Consider the following 13455-nt stretch of genomic DNA (forward strand, 5'->3'; position numbering starts at 1 on the left):
TCTCAGTTGTGCGACTGGATTCGTGATTTCCTGTCAGGAAGGTCGCAGTTCGTAGTAATAGACGGCAAATCATCGAGTAAAACTGAAGTGATATCAGGTGTTCCCCAGGGAAGCGTCCTGGGACCTCTACTGTTCCTGATCTATATAAATGACCTGGGTGACAATCTGAGCAGTTCTCTTAGGTTGTTCGCAGATGATGCTGTAATTTACCGTCTAGTAAGGTCATCCGAAGACCAGTATCAGCTGCAAAGCGATTTAGAAAAGATTGCTGTATGGTGTGTCAGGTGGCAGTTGACGCTAAATAACGAAAAGTGTGAGATGATCCACATGAGTTCCAAAAGAAATCCGTTGGAATTCGATTACTCGATAAATAGTACAATTCTCAAGGCTGTCAATTCAACTAAGTACCTGGGTGTTAAAATTACAAACAACTTCAGTTGGAAGGACCACATAGATAATATTGTCGGGAAGGCGAGCCAAAGGTTGCGTTTCATTGGCAGGACACTTAGAAGATGCAACAAGTCCACTAAAGAGACAGCTTACACTACACTCGTTCGTCCTCTGTTAGAATATTGCTGCGCGGTGTGGGATCCTTACCAGGTGGGATTGACGGAGGACATCGAGAGGGTGCAAAGAAGGGCAGCTCGTTTTGTATTTTCGCGTTATATGGGAGAGAGTGTGGCAGATATGATACACGAGTTGGGATGGAAGTCATTACAGCATAGACGTTTTTCGTCGCGGCGAGACCTTTTTACGAAATTTCAGTCACCAACTTTCTCTTCCGAATGCGAAAATATTTTGTTGAGCCCAACCTACATAGGTAGGAATGATCATCAAAATAAAATAAGAGAAATCAGAGCTCGAACAGAAAGGTTTAGGTGTTCGTTTTTCCCGCTCGCTGTTCGGGAGTGGAATAGTAGTGAGATAGTATGATTGTGGTTCGATGAACCCTCTGCCAAGCACTTAAATGTGAATTGCAGAGTAGTCATGTAGATGTAGATGTACCTCTTCTAGAAGCTAGGCATTTTCACTGGGCAGTCACAATACATTCTCTAATGAAATTCGTCATAAGCAGTCCATCACTATTTGAGAACAGTGACGTTCATACCTACAACACTAGACGGAAAAGTGACCCAATTACGCATTATTAAAGCTGTGAGTGGCCCAGAAACGAGTTCAATACGCAGCAACAAAACCCATTGGTATAATGTGTCTGACAGGTAACAAAGCAAGTTTTAAACCGAACTTAAAATCATTTATCTCGGGACAAGTCAGCTCAATTCGCGAAATTTCTACTTAAAACCACAAGACAGCCAAAAAACTTGTTTTTAAGTGTAACTGTACGAGTAGGACTAAAGAAATGTGTTCATTAATATTAACATTAATCATGTATACATAGCCTGTTAATTGACTCGTTTCGCATCATTTCGATAAAAGAGTCGTTCAGGTTATCTATGGAACTTGTAATTAACTACCGATAGCCTTTTCCAATCCTGTAGTAGACAGATGTTTGCCAGCAGTCGTGAAATTTACTCGCTGGTCACGGTAGGAGAGTCCTGTGATTTTTACAGAGAGAGAGAGTAGCACTGTAACCATAACAGATTATAGTCGAAAAGAACAATGTCAGTATCAAACTGCTTATTTGCTTCTGTCTCGGGTTCTTCGGCCGACGTTCGTGTGATGATTTTGCTGACGTTTCGCCAGCACGAGTGGCTGGCATTGTCAAAGCTTCACCCTCCATTGCCGGAGGTGAACTGGAGCCGGGCTCGCGGCCGCAGACTATATGTACCTTGCGCGCCAACGTCCGAGGGCTTCTCCGCGGTCATTTCCGCGGTCATTTCCGGTGCGTTTCTCCTCTTGCTACCTGCTACGGTCGTTCTCTGCAGTACGGGAAGCCAGGAGCCGTTTACCTTAAGGCTTTCTTCTTTCTTGTTGAAGCTGTTCCCGTGTTTGTGTATTTCTACAGCTTCTCTGTACAAGCGGGTGTGATAGTGCTTCTCTACAGCCAGAACTTCCGTGTCGGTGAATTTTATTACATGTACCTGGTCGGTCTCACTCAGTGCGTGTTCTGCCACGGCCGATTTTTCCACCTGTCCCAACCTGCAATGTCGCTTATGTTCTTTGATCCTGGTGTTGATTGATCTTCCAGTCATTCCGACATAAACTGGAAGATCAATCAACACCAGGATCAAAGAACATAAGCGACATTGCAGGTTGGGACAGGTGGAAAAATCGGCCGTGGCAGAACACGCACTGAGTGAGACCGACCAGGTACATGTAATAAAATTCACCGACACGGAAGTTCTGGCTGTAGAGAAGCACTATCACACCCGCTTGTACAGAGAAGCTGTAGAAATACACAAACACGGGAACAGCTTCAACAAGAAAGAAGAAAGCCTTAAGGTAAACGGCTCCTGGCTTCCCGTACTGCAGAGAACGACCGTAGCAGGTAGCAAGAGGAGAAACGCACCGGAAATGACCGCGGAAATGACCGCGGAGAAGCCCTCGGACGTTGGCGCGCAAGGTACATATAGTCTGCGGCCGCGAGCCCGGCTCCAGTTCACCTCCGGCAATGGAGGGTGAAGCTTTGACAATGCCAGCCACTCGTGCTGGCGAAACGTCAGCAAAATCATCACACGAACGTCGGCCGAAGAACCCGAGACAGAAGCAAATAAGCAGTTTGTCAACAAGTGGCCACGAAAGTCTTAACAATTTTGTAATGTCAGTATCGTTGAACAGTAGCCCTTGAAGCCCAGCAAAAGTCTGACCTATGTGTGATTAGGAATTTCCCTACTGTAGGAATTAGCTACAGCTGTACGACATAGTTACTCTTCACTGCTGCTGCCCTGACAAGCATCGCTTACGAGGTGAATGTACGCTTTGTAGAAAACCTTAATGCTGGATACAAACATGTGCGACGACGGACGATATTATAAGAAACGTGAAAAATGGCTGTGGACAATGGGAAAATATTTTATGTTCAGATGGATCTTTCTCACAATTTAATCCAACAAGTCACTTTGTCGAATTTTTCATTGAACTGTTGCTCTCGAAGGTTTGAAGAAATGGAGGATATATGTTTACGGTTACACGGTTACTCCAACCTGTTCGTAAGAGGCAAAACGTACCGAGGTTTCAAATTTCCTTACAAGTGTTAAGAGGCTGAAATCAATGGGACAAACGACGAGTGAAGAGAATCGTTCAAGTGACAGAAGTGCAACCCTTTCGTAAATTGCTGCAGATTTTAATGCTGAAGCAACAAGCGTCAATGTGTGAACTATTCAACGGAATATCACTGATATGGGCTTCCGGAGCCGAAGGACCGCTCATGAGTAGTGGGACAACCGACGTGTCACCCCACGTTGCATTGTTGCCAAATTTATTCAAGATGGCGGACCCAGGATGGCGGCGATAGATATGGCAATGTCGCAATTGAGTAAAGTTCAAATTTTGGAGGAAAATCGGTCAATTGGGCTACCTCCACTAATCTAACTCACTCCCTCCCTCCCCTCCCCCATTCCCACTCCTCCCTGTCCCTCCTCCCTCCACAAGAAAATGGCAGCAAGTACAAATTTTGGTGGGAAATAGGTCATTTGTGCTACCTCCACTAACATAAGATAAAGATGGGAAAAAAGGTCACTTGGAATACCTTCACTAACCTAAGACATCCAACCACCACCTCTTCCCTGCAGTTGTCAGGAAGGGGAATCACCTTGTGCTGGGCTGCTGGACAGAATGGACATAAGTCTTTATCTTGCATGCAGTGTTTACTTAAACAGTTTAAGTTGTCGTAGACAGTAGCTCCATCATTTTGTTCACCATGAGGTATGGAGTCCAACTGACCTAGTACACAGTCCTATCAGAAGAGGACCCTGTCGTCCCATGATGGTCTGGGGGGAATAATGGTGGTACAAGGACTCAGTCTGTGTCCAGTTGCTGGAGAGAGGAAGTAGTGTACTTTTATTTATTTTTTTAGTGGTAAGTTAGAACAATTTACTTAGGGATGGATTTCATGAAGTCAATAAAATTCTTCTGGGTTTGATGAGGCTGCATTGTCAACAATAAAAGCACTGGCGTGCTTGGTCTCTCAGTAAATAGACGACAGACCTGCAAACTATTCGTGAATCACCGAAATAATGCAGTACTCTGATGTGAACACACCAAAACAGCTCGTAAATATTCAAAATAATGCACGTATAACGCTCTGCAAACAAGCTTACAACGCTTAAACAGCCAAAAATAATGCAGTGCACCAACATTCATGGCACGTAAAAACGCTTTCGATCTGTCGTTAAGAAAGTCGACCACGACATATCAGCAAACTGTCTCCTACAGAGTTCCCAAGCTGCTCACGTTTGGGTGGCGCGCTCACGCTGGTCCAATCCTTCTCACATGCGAGACGCCTCTGGCAGTGCAGGTGTTTACGTAGCCACCCCGGCTGACGTGGCTCTCATGGCTGCGGATCCAGCGCCGAGAGAGATGTTTTCATAGTGGCTCACACTCGCAGGCGCAGCTAAATGGTTGTCAGTATTATACTAACATCCCATGTCTATGAAATAAGAGCCAAGTCTCCCACTCTGAAATTGTAAGGTGTTGTAGAAGTTAGTTAACGTTCACTTTTATTGTTGTAGGATCCTCCATGATGTCTCAGCTTGTCTGCATGGAAATTCTTTTCCTAACAGGACCTGTTCGCGAAACTAGCCAAGATTTACACCGAAAGCATTCTTCCTGATGGTCCTAATGAGGCACCCCGTCCATCACGTGTTAACCTTCCGGGAAATCGTGATGTCACGCTTTCAACAAACGTCTCTGAAACCGTAAACGGTCTCACCACTATGTAGAGGCGCCTATGTCCCAGCACAAATGATGTCTTATGAATGAATGGAGCATTCTGATTGGCTCTTACTGAATTTACCCACAAAATTGCTGATGTTGCAGGCATGGAATCACTGTCTGCCTTTTTTTTCTGCAAACGAGACTTTCAGCAACAAAATTTTGTACAGTTCGCTTTATTGCACTGACAGTTAAACTTTGCAAAAGTGGTCTACAGATCGTCAAATATGGAAAGACACTTCCTCAATTACACTGCTTTGCCGCTGACGACAGAAGCTTGAATATTTCAGCGTGAAAACGCTCTCCAACTTGTCTATAGATCACCACATACAATTTCGGTGTAGTAAACACTGCTGTTGACTATGTAGAAGAGACTGATGACATTGCACTCCTAAGTGAATTCGAGCAGAATTTTTTCGATTGTGTATACAGGATGTTACAAAAAGGTACGGCCAAACTTTCAGGAAACAAACCTCACACACAAAGAAAGAAAATATGTTATGTGGACATGTGTCCGGAAACGCTTACTTTCCATGTTACAGCTCATTTTGTTACTTCTCTTCAAATCACATTAATCATGGCATGGAAACACACAGCAACAGAACGTACCAGCGTGACTTCAAACACTTTGTTACAAGAAATGTTCAAAATGTCCTCCGTTAGCGAGGATACATGCATCCACCCTCCATCGCATGGAATCCCTGATGCGCTGATGCAGCCCGGGAGAATGGCGTATTGTATCACAGCCGTCTAGAATACGAGCACGAAGAGTCTATACATTTGGTACCGGGGTTGCGTAGACAAGAGCTTTCAAATGCCCCGTAAATGAAAGTCAAGAGGGTTGAGGTCAGAAGAGCGTGGAGGCCATGGAATTGGACCGCCTCTACCAATCCATCGGGTGCGAACACTTCGATTGAAATGTGCAGGAGCTCCATCGTGCATGAACCACATGTTGTGTCGTACTTGTAAAGGCACATGTTCTAGCAGCACAGGTAGAGTATCCCGTATGAAATCATGATAACGTGCTCCATTGAGCGGAGGTGGAAGAACATGGGGCCCAATCAAGACATCACCAACTATGCCTGCCCAAACGTTCACAGGAAACCTGTGTTGATGACGTGAGTGCACAATTGCGTGCGGATTCTCGTCAGTCCACACATGTAGATTGTGAAAATTTACAATTTGATCACGTTGGAATGAAGCCTCATCCGTAAAGAGAACATTTGCACTGAAATGAGGATTGACACATTGTTGGATGAACCATTCGCAGTAGTGTACCCGTGGAGGCCAATCAGCTACTGATAGTGCCTGCACACGCTGTACACGGTAAGGAAACAACTGGTTCTCCCGCAGCACTCTCCATACAGTGACGTGGTCAACGCTACCTTGTACAGCAGCAACTTCTCTGACGCTGACATTATTGTTATCGTCAACTGCACGAAGAATTGCCTCGTCCATTGCAGGTACCCTCGTCGTTCTAGGTCTTCCCCAGTCGCGAGTCATAGACTGGAATATTCCGTACTCCCTAACACGCCGATTAATTGCTTCGAACGTCTTCCTGTTGGGACAACTTCGTTCTGGAAATCTGTCTCGATACAAACTACCGCACCACGGCTATTGGCCCGTGCTAATCCATACATCAAATGGGCACCTGCCAACTCAGCGTCGGCCGAAATGACCGTGCGGTTCTAGGCGCTGCAGTCTGGAACCGCGAGACCGCTACGGTCGCAGGTTCGAATCTTGCCTCGGGCATGGATGTATGTGATGTCCTTAGGTTAGTTAGGTTTAACTAGTTCTAAGTTCTAGAGGACTAATGACCTCAGAAGCTGAGTCCCATAGTGCTCAGAACCATTTGAACCATTTGAACCATTTTTGAGCCAACTCCGCATTTGTAAACATTGCACTGACTGCAAAACCACGTTCGTGATGAACACTAACCTGTTGATGCTACTTACTGTAGAGCAATGAGTCGCATGTCAACACAAGCACCGAAGTCAACATTACCTTCCTTCAATTGGGCCAACTGGCGGTGAATCGAGGAAGTACAGTACATACTGACGAAACTAAAATGAGCTCTAAAATGGAAACAGAGTTTCCGGACACATGTTCACATAAGATCTTTTCTTTATTTGTGTGTTAAGAGTGTTATGTTTTTCGACCTCGCGAGAGAAAACGGCTGTGGTAAACAGCTCGTCCATTCCCAGTGAGTCAATCGATTCCCTTGTAACTTCTTACAGCGCAGAAACACAGTTGCAGGTAATGAAACAGTAGCACACTAATACTGCAAGACCGTAATTTATTTATGCCGGCAAGATTGAGGCCATCAAGCCCCCACTTACACGTTTCCAGACGTTCTAAATAAAAGATCACATTCAATGAATTTAGAATATGAACCACTTTAACACCAAGTAACGGTGGGGAAAATTACGAAGAATTCCGAGTGACTGCAAACATAGAAAGGACTTCTACTGTATAGCACAGAAGGTAAAAGAAACATGTAATGAGACGAGCGCAAATGACACCTTCATTGAAAGAAAATAATTACAGTGAAGTCGTCGCGATTCATGAGGCTCCCCCTGATATTAAAAGGCGGGACACGGTTCTTAATAGGACGTGAGATCACTAAGGACGGAAATGTATCCTCTGCAACGGGATTCCATGCTGGCCGGAAAGTTGGCAAAGAGTTCTTGTGGTTCAACGCTCCATTCCTCCACTAGTGCGGTTGACAACTACTGAATTGTCTTTGGTGCACGTGGACGTACTGTGATGCAGTACCTCTCCCTAACGGATCTAGTACGTGCCTGTTAAGATTTAAGAAGAGGCAACGGTTGGCCAGTCCATTAACCCGCCAGGGTAGCCAAGAGCACTAACGCGCTGCTTCCTGGACTCTGGTAGGTGCGCCGCGTCGTTAATCCGCCGGGCTGATGTGCTGGCCACCCTGGATGTGATTTTTAGGCGGTTTTCCACATTCCGCTAGGTGACTACCGGGCTGGTCCTCATGTTCCGCCTCAGTTACACGGCTCGCAGACAACTGAACACTTTCGCACTATTCCATGGATTAAACTCGACACAGACTGTTGGGGTACACAAATTCTGTCCTGCGGGGTACAGGGTGGCGGCAGGAAGATCATCCGGCCACCCCTTCAACATTAACATGCCAAATCCGATTAACGATGGCTGACCCTGCGTAACTGCGGGAAAAGGCTCAAGCGATAGAAAAACGGTTGGCCAGTCCATTCGCCGAACATCCTCTCGCTCCAAGAGGGGCTCCCTCTCCGCACTTCGATGCGTTCGCCAGTTGTCACCCATAAAAATAAAGTCGAGCTGCATGCACCTCTGAAAACAAGCACATGGGGAAGGAGTATAGTGTCAAAATAACATTGAGCGTTCAGTGTACCCCGGCCTAAGATTTGGTGGTCAGTATGCCCATGCAACATCATGCGGCGTCATACTGAAACACCTGGACCTGCAAAACGATCATGTTAGACGATGCCGGGCGTAGCCACGTGTGGCTGGAGGTGGGAACTTTTAATACACCCAGGAATATGGTCTGACATGATCGTTTCGGTTGTCCGCGTATTACAGTGTAGAGAGGCATGCTGTCGGTTGGGCATACTGACCTCCAAATCGTTGATCACAGTGAAAATTATCTGTTTCAATTTTATTTTAGTGAAAGTGAAAGTGAATTTGTAACATTGATTGTGTACCTAACGGGCGCCTTTCCGCTAGCTCAGAGATAATATGCTTGCCTACCAGGTGCAAATTGCTTTCGTTCTCCTTTCGAGATTCGCTGAAAGCCATGTTTTTATGCCGGCACGGTAACTCAGCGTGTTCGGTCAGAGGATTAGCTGCCCTCTGTTATAAAAAACTGAGTTAATTGATCAATGACGAACTGAAATGGGTGTCTTGCGACGTCCGCCACGAGCAGATTTAACGAACGAAGACGAATAAAATGAGATTTAAAACAAAACAAAAAAATGCTAAACTGTCTGTAAAGTACTAGTCTTTGGGTTTCCTATTCCGAACTGTGCGCATACCGGACCTTAAAGCTGATAGCTTGCGTAACGCTAACAGTTGGTCACAAAATTTAACTCCCGAGAATGCATAGAGAAATCTAACAGCCTGAATTCTAAGAAAATCGTGCTCTGTCTGGAACTTACTGCTATTACAAAATATCATTATGAACTCTGATGAAAAACTGATTACTTTGAAACTAAAGTTTCTCTGTGAAAATTTATTGAATTAAGAATCTGTCTTCTACACGGTTAACGCCATGCAGACTGCCGTCGTAGCTACAGCGCGTCTCGATAACACAGCTGGAAAATGTAACTACGGGAAGGTGCAATGCGTTCTATAAAAATATTGCTGTCATTCGTGGTTCATAATTTTTGATAATTACAGATAAATTGAAAATTAAATTATTCTTGTGATGAACTCAATAACAATGTCATATCATTTCACTTAACAACATTTAATGAAACGTCAATTAGAGTAGAGCTTCCTCTGAAGTCACATAACTGTAAGCCAAGAATCACAATAATTAAACTTCATACGCATAGTATTTCCTTAAACAAAATTACAAAATCTAAATCTTAAATTTAGTTCTCTCTCAATGATCACTAATCTTTAAAAAAATAAAAAGGAAAAACGATCCCTTATCTAAATTTCTGGCACCAAGAACGCTGCATTGTCAAACCACTGCTGCAGATAAAACAAACTGAATCGTTAACTGTAATGCATTCTTCACAAAGAGTATAAACGTACCAAAGTAAGCATAAATTGTTTTTCTCTCCACTATAAATCTTCCATCTATCCGTAATATACTTCCCAAAAATCTTTATTGTTTGCTACTTACTGCTACTAAACCAAAACTAGACTGTCCAAATCTAACACTTGTCTGCCACCTCTCCTGTCCTCTCCTGGCGATCAACAGATAAACCTGGCGATCAACAATAAACCTGGCGCTCACCTTCACAGGGTATAGATCACCTCTAACTCATCTCCTTGCAGCACAGCTACTCTGCTGAGGCTGTAGGCGAATGTCTAAAAACCCAAATCTTACGAGCACGATTATAGACATCCAAACCAAGAAAAATTCCTACGAAAATTGACTCACATACACTTTTCACTTTTTCCCTCGGTCTCTCCGGTTAGAATTTTGTAGGATTAGAATTGTAATTAACAAAGATTAGACTGCAAAATTCGCTAACGAAGTTAAACCACGAAGTATGTAATTAGAAATAAAGAAATGATTGCGTAAAAAGATAACATGATTCGCAGTATTTACAAATTGTTTTCAGTTGTCGTGCACAGGCTGACTTATAGAACGTAACAAATTGTTTTAAATCATTGTGCACAGTCGCACTGAAAGTCCCATAAACATCAGCTTACTCAAAGCATCATTAAGAAAACGGAGGCGGTAATATCGAATGTGTTAACTGGTTGGTCTTTTTTACCCTGCAAATGGTATGTGAGTCCATTGTTAAGAAATTTTTTTGTGTCCAAAACTGAAGATAAAATGCCGTATTTTTTACACCATTGCAAAAACTATATTGGTTTTACTGAATTATAAGTATTTAGTGAAAACTGTAATTAAATTGAGTGTGCCCGGTACATCACCAAAGAAAACTCGTCGAAGTGAGTCTTCAAGTAAACATGTTTTGTCAAAGACTTGGTGCGTAAACATTGTGTGACTTGTATCATTGTGTTAATTTGTGAGGAGGCTAAGGGCAGACTCAGAGATGGAGCATTGATCCATAAATATTCCACTTAGAACTCAGAGCCAATGTCTCTCACAACTGTATCTGTGAAATTACAACTGATGTAAAGAAAGTCCATTCGTTACATAACTGTCGCACTACGTAGAAGAATATGCTTAAATGTTTCCATGAATGTTCTTTCTCAGCTTAATACATAATAGACAAACATTGTTGCAAATGAGGAAATATATAAAGTTACAATAAAAATTGAAGTGTGTGTTACCATAACGTTACGCAAATAAATACCCAAAGTTAGTTTCCATAAGAAAATAAGTCTGGTGGTGGCATTAAAGACCAATCCACAAAAAGTCGACAAATTACCATAAAGGTTGCATGTTGTTGTTGTTGTTGTTGTCTTCAGTCCTGAGACTGGTTTGATGCAGCTCTCCATGCTACTCTATCCTGTGCAAGCTTCTTCATCTCCCAGTACCTACTGCAACCTACATCCTTCTGAATCTGCTTAGTGTACTCATCTCTCGGTCTCCCTCTACGATTTTTACCCTCCACGCTGCCCTCCAATGCTAAATTTGTGATCCCTTGATGCCTCAAAACATGTCCTACCAACCGATCCCTTCTTCTAGTCAAGTTGTGCCACAAACTTCTCTTCTCCCCAATCCTATTCAATACCTCCTCATTAGTTACGTGATCTATCCACCTTATCTTCAGTATTCTTCTGTAGCACCACATTTCGAAAGCTTCTATTCTCTTCTTGTCCAAACTAGTTATCGTCCATGTTTCGCTTCCATACATGGCTACACTCCAAACAAATACTTTCAGAAACGACTTCCTGATACATAAATCTATATTCGATGTTAACAAATTTCTCTTCTTCAGAAACGCTTTCCTTGCCATTGCCAGTCTACATTTTATATCCTCTCTACTTCGACCATCATCAGTTATTTTAAGTTCCTAAATAGCAAAACTCCTTTACTACTTTAAGTGTCTCATTCCCTAATCTAATTCCCTCAGCATCACCCGATTTAATTTGACTACATTCCATTATCCTCGTTTTGCTTTTGTTAATGTTCATCTTATATCCTCCTTTCAAGACACTGTCCATTCCGTTCAACTGCTCTTCCAAGTCCTTTGCCGTCTCTGACAGAATTACAATGTCATCGGCGAACCTCAAAGTTTTTACTTCGTCTCCATGAATTTTAATACCTACTCCAAATTTTTCTTTTGTTTCCTTTACTGCTTGCTCAATATACAGATTGAATAACATCGGGGAGAGGCTACAACCCTGTCTCACTCCTTTCCCAACCACTGCTTCCCTTTCATGCCCCTCGACTCTTATTACTGCCATCTGGTTTCTGTACAAATTATAAATAGCCTTTCGCTCCCTGTATTTTACCCCTGCCACCTTTAGAATTTGAAAAAGAGTATTCCAGTCAACATTATCAAAAGCTTTCTCTAAGTCTACAAATGCTAGAAACGTAGGTTTGCCTTTTCTTAATCTTTCTTCTAAGATAAGTCGTAAGGTCAGTATTGCCTCACGTGTTCCAACATTTGCATAGGGTTGCATAGGGACACATAAATTAAATTTTTATACAGGTTGACAGTTATTGAACTACATGAAAAAAGGGGTAAATTAGTTACGAACTGCGGCGTGCACACATTTTCTTCAGCATGTAGACGTTACTACAGAATTCAGATTTAGGTTATGACAAGTTCGATGTCTGCCATCATTGGGGATGAAGTGGCGCAGACGAATAGCGAAATTCTGCATGACCGTCTGAAATGTCGGGACATCGATGCTGTCTATGACCTCCTGAATGGCTGTTTTCAACTCAGCAGTGCTTTTGGGCGTATTGCTATACACCTTGTCTTCAATATAGCCCCCAAAAGAGAGTCGTATATGTTCAGATTCGGAGAACAGAGCGACCAATCGAGACTCATGCAGGTGGCCTCTGGGTATCCCAGATCCAGAATGCGGTCACCAAAGTGCTCCTCCAGGACATCAAACACACTCTTGCTTCCATGGGGTCGAGCTTCGTCTTGCCGAAATCAGGGTCACTTTGGATAATGGGGTTGAACAGGAGCATTCCACAGATTATTCCGTGACTGGACACTGCAAATGGTTCAAATGGCTCTGAGCACTATGGGACATTACTGCTGAAGTCATCAGTCCCCTAGAACTTAGAACTACTTAAACCTAACTAACCTAAGGAGATCACACACATCCATGCCCTAGGAAGGATTCGAACCTGCGACCGCAGCGGTCGCGCAGTTCCAGACTGAAGCGCCTAGAACCGCTCGGCCACTCAACTGGGTTATTCTCTTTTAAAGAACACTTTTTTCCATTCCAGATTTATTTCTCTTCATAGCTTAAAAGCATTGTGGGCAGAAGTATCGATAATACTGTAGTAAATGATTATTGGCCAACGGATGGTTTTCCTCTTGCATGTGTGGGTGCCGATGAGCTGATCCAGTGTGTCAACAGCTCCCTTAGTCACATGGTAGCCCAACGTTATTTTTGGTTTCTTGTCTTCTCTGGTTCAAATGGCTCTGAGTACTATGGGACTTAACATCTATGGTCATCAGTCCCCTAGAACTTAGAACTACTTAAACCTAACTAACCTAAGGACATCACACAACACCCAGTTCTTGTCTTCTCTGTTGATTATTACTTCACTGTTGTGCATTGTGCCCTTTAGGACAACCTGTTTGTTCTTCTCTTGAACGTTAAGATACGACCGTGGTATTCTTAGTAAAAAATAACTTCGAAGAGTGAACATCATCTTTGGTTGATGTATTATTAAGAAGTTCAGTCTTATTTTTTCTCACCGCCCCCTGCATTGTAAAATGGCTTTTGAGAAATCGTAGGCCTAATGCATATGATGCGAAGATTTTATCCTTGTAGCTC

This window comes from Schistocerca gregaria, chromosome X, assembly GCF_023897955.1.
Source record: "Schistocerca gregaria isolate iqSchGreg1 chromosome X, iqSchGreg1.2, whole genome shotgun sequence".
Classification (NCBI taxonomy): Eukaryota; Metazoa; Arthropoda; class Insecta; order Orthoptera; family Acrididae; genus Schistocerca; species Schistocerca gregaria.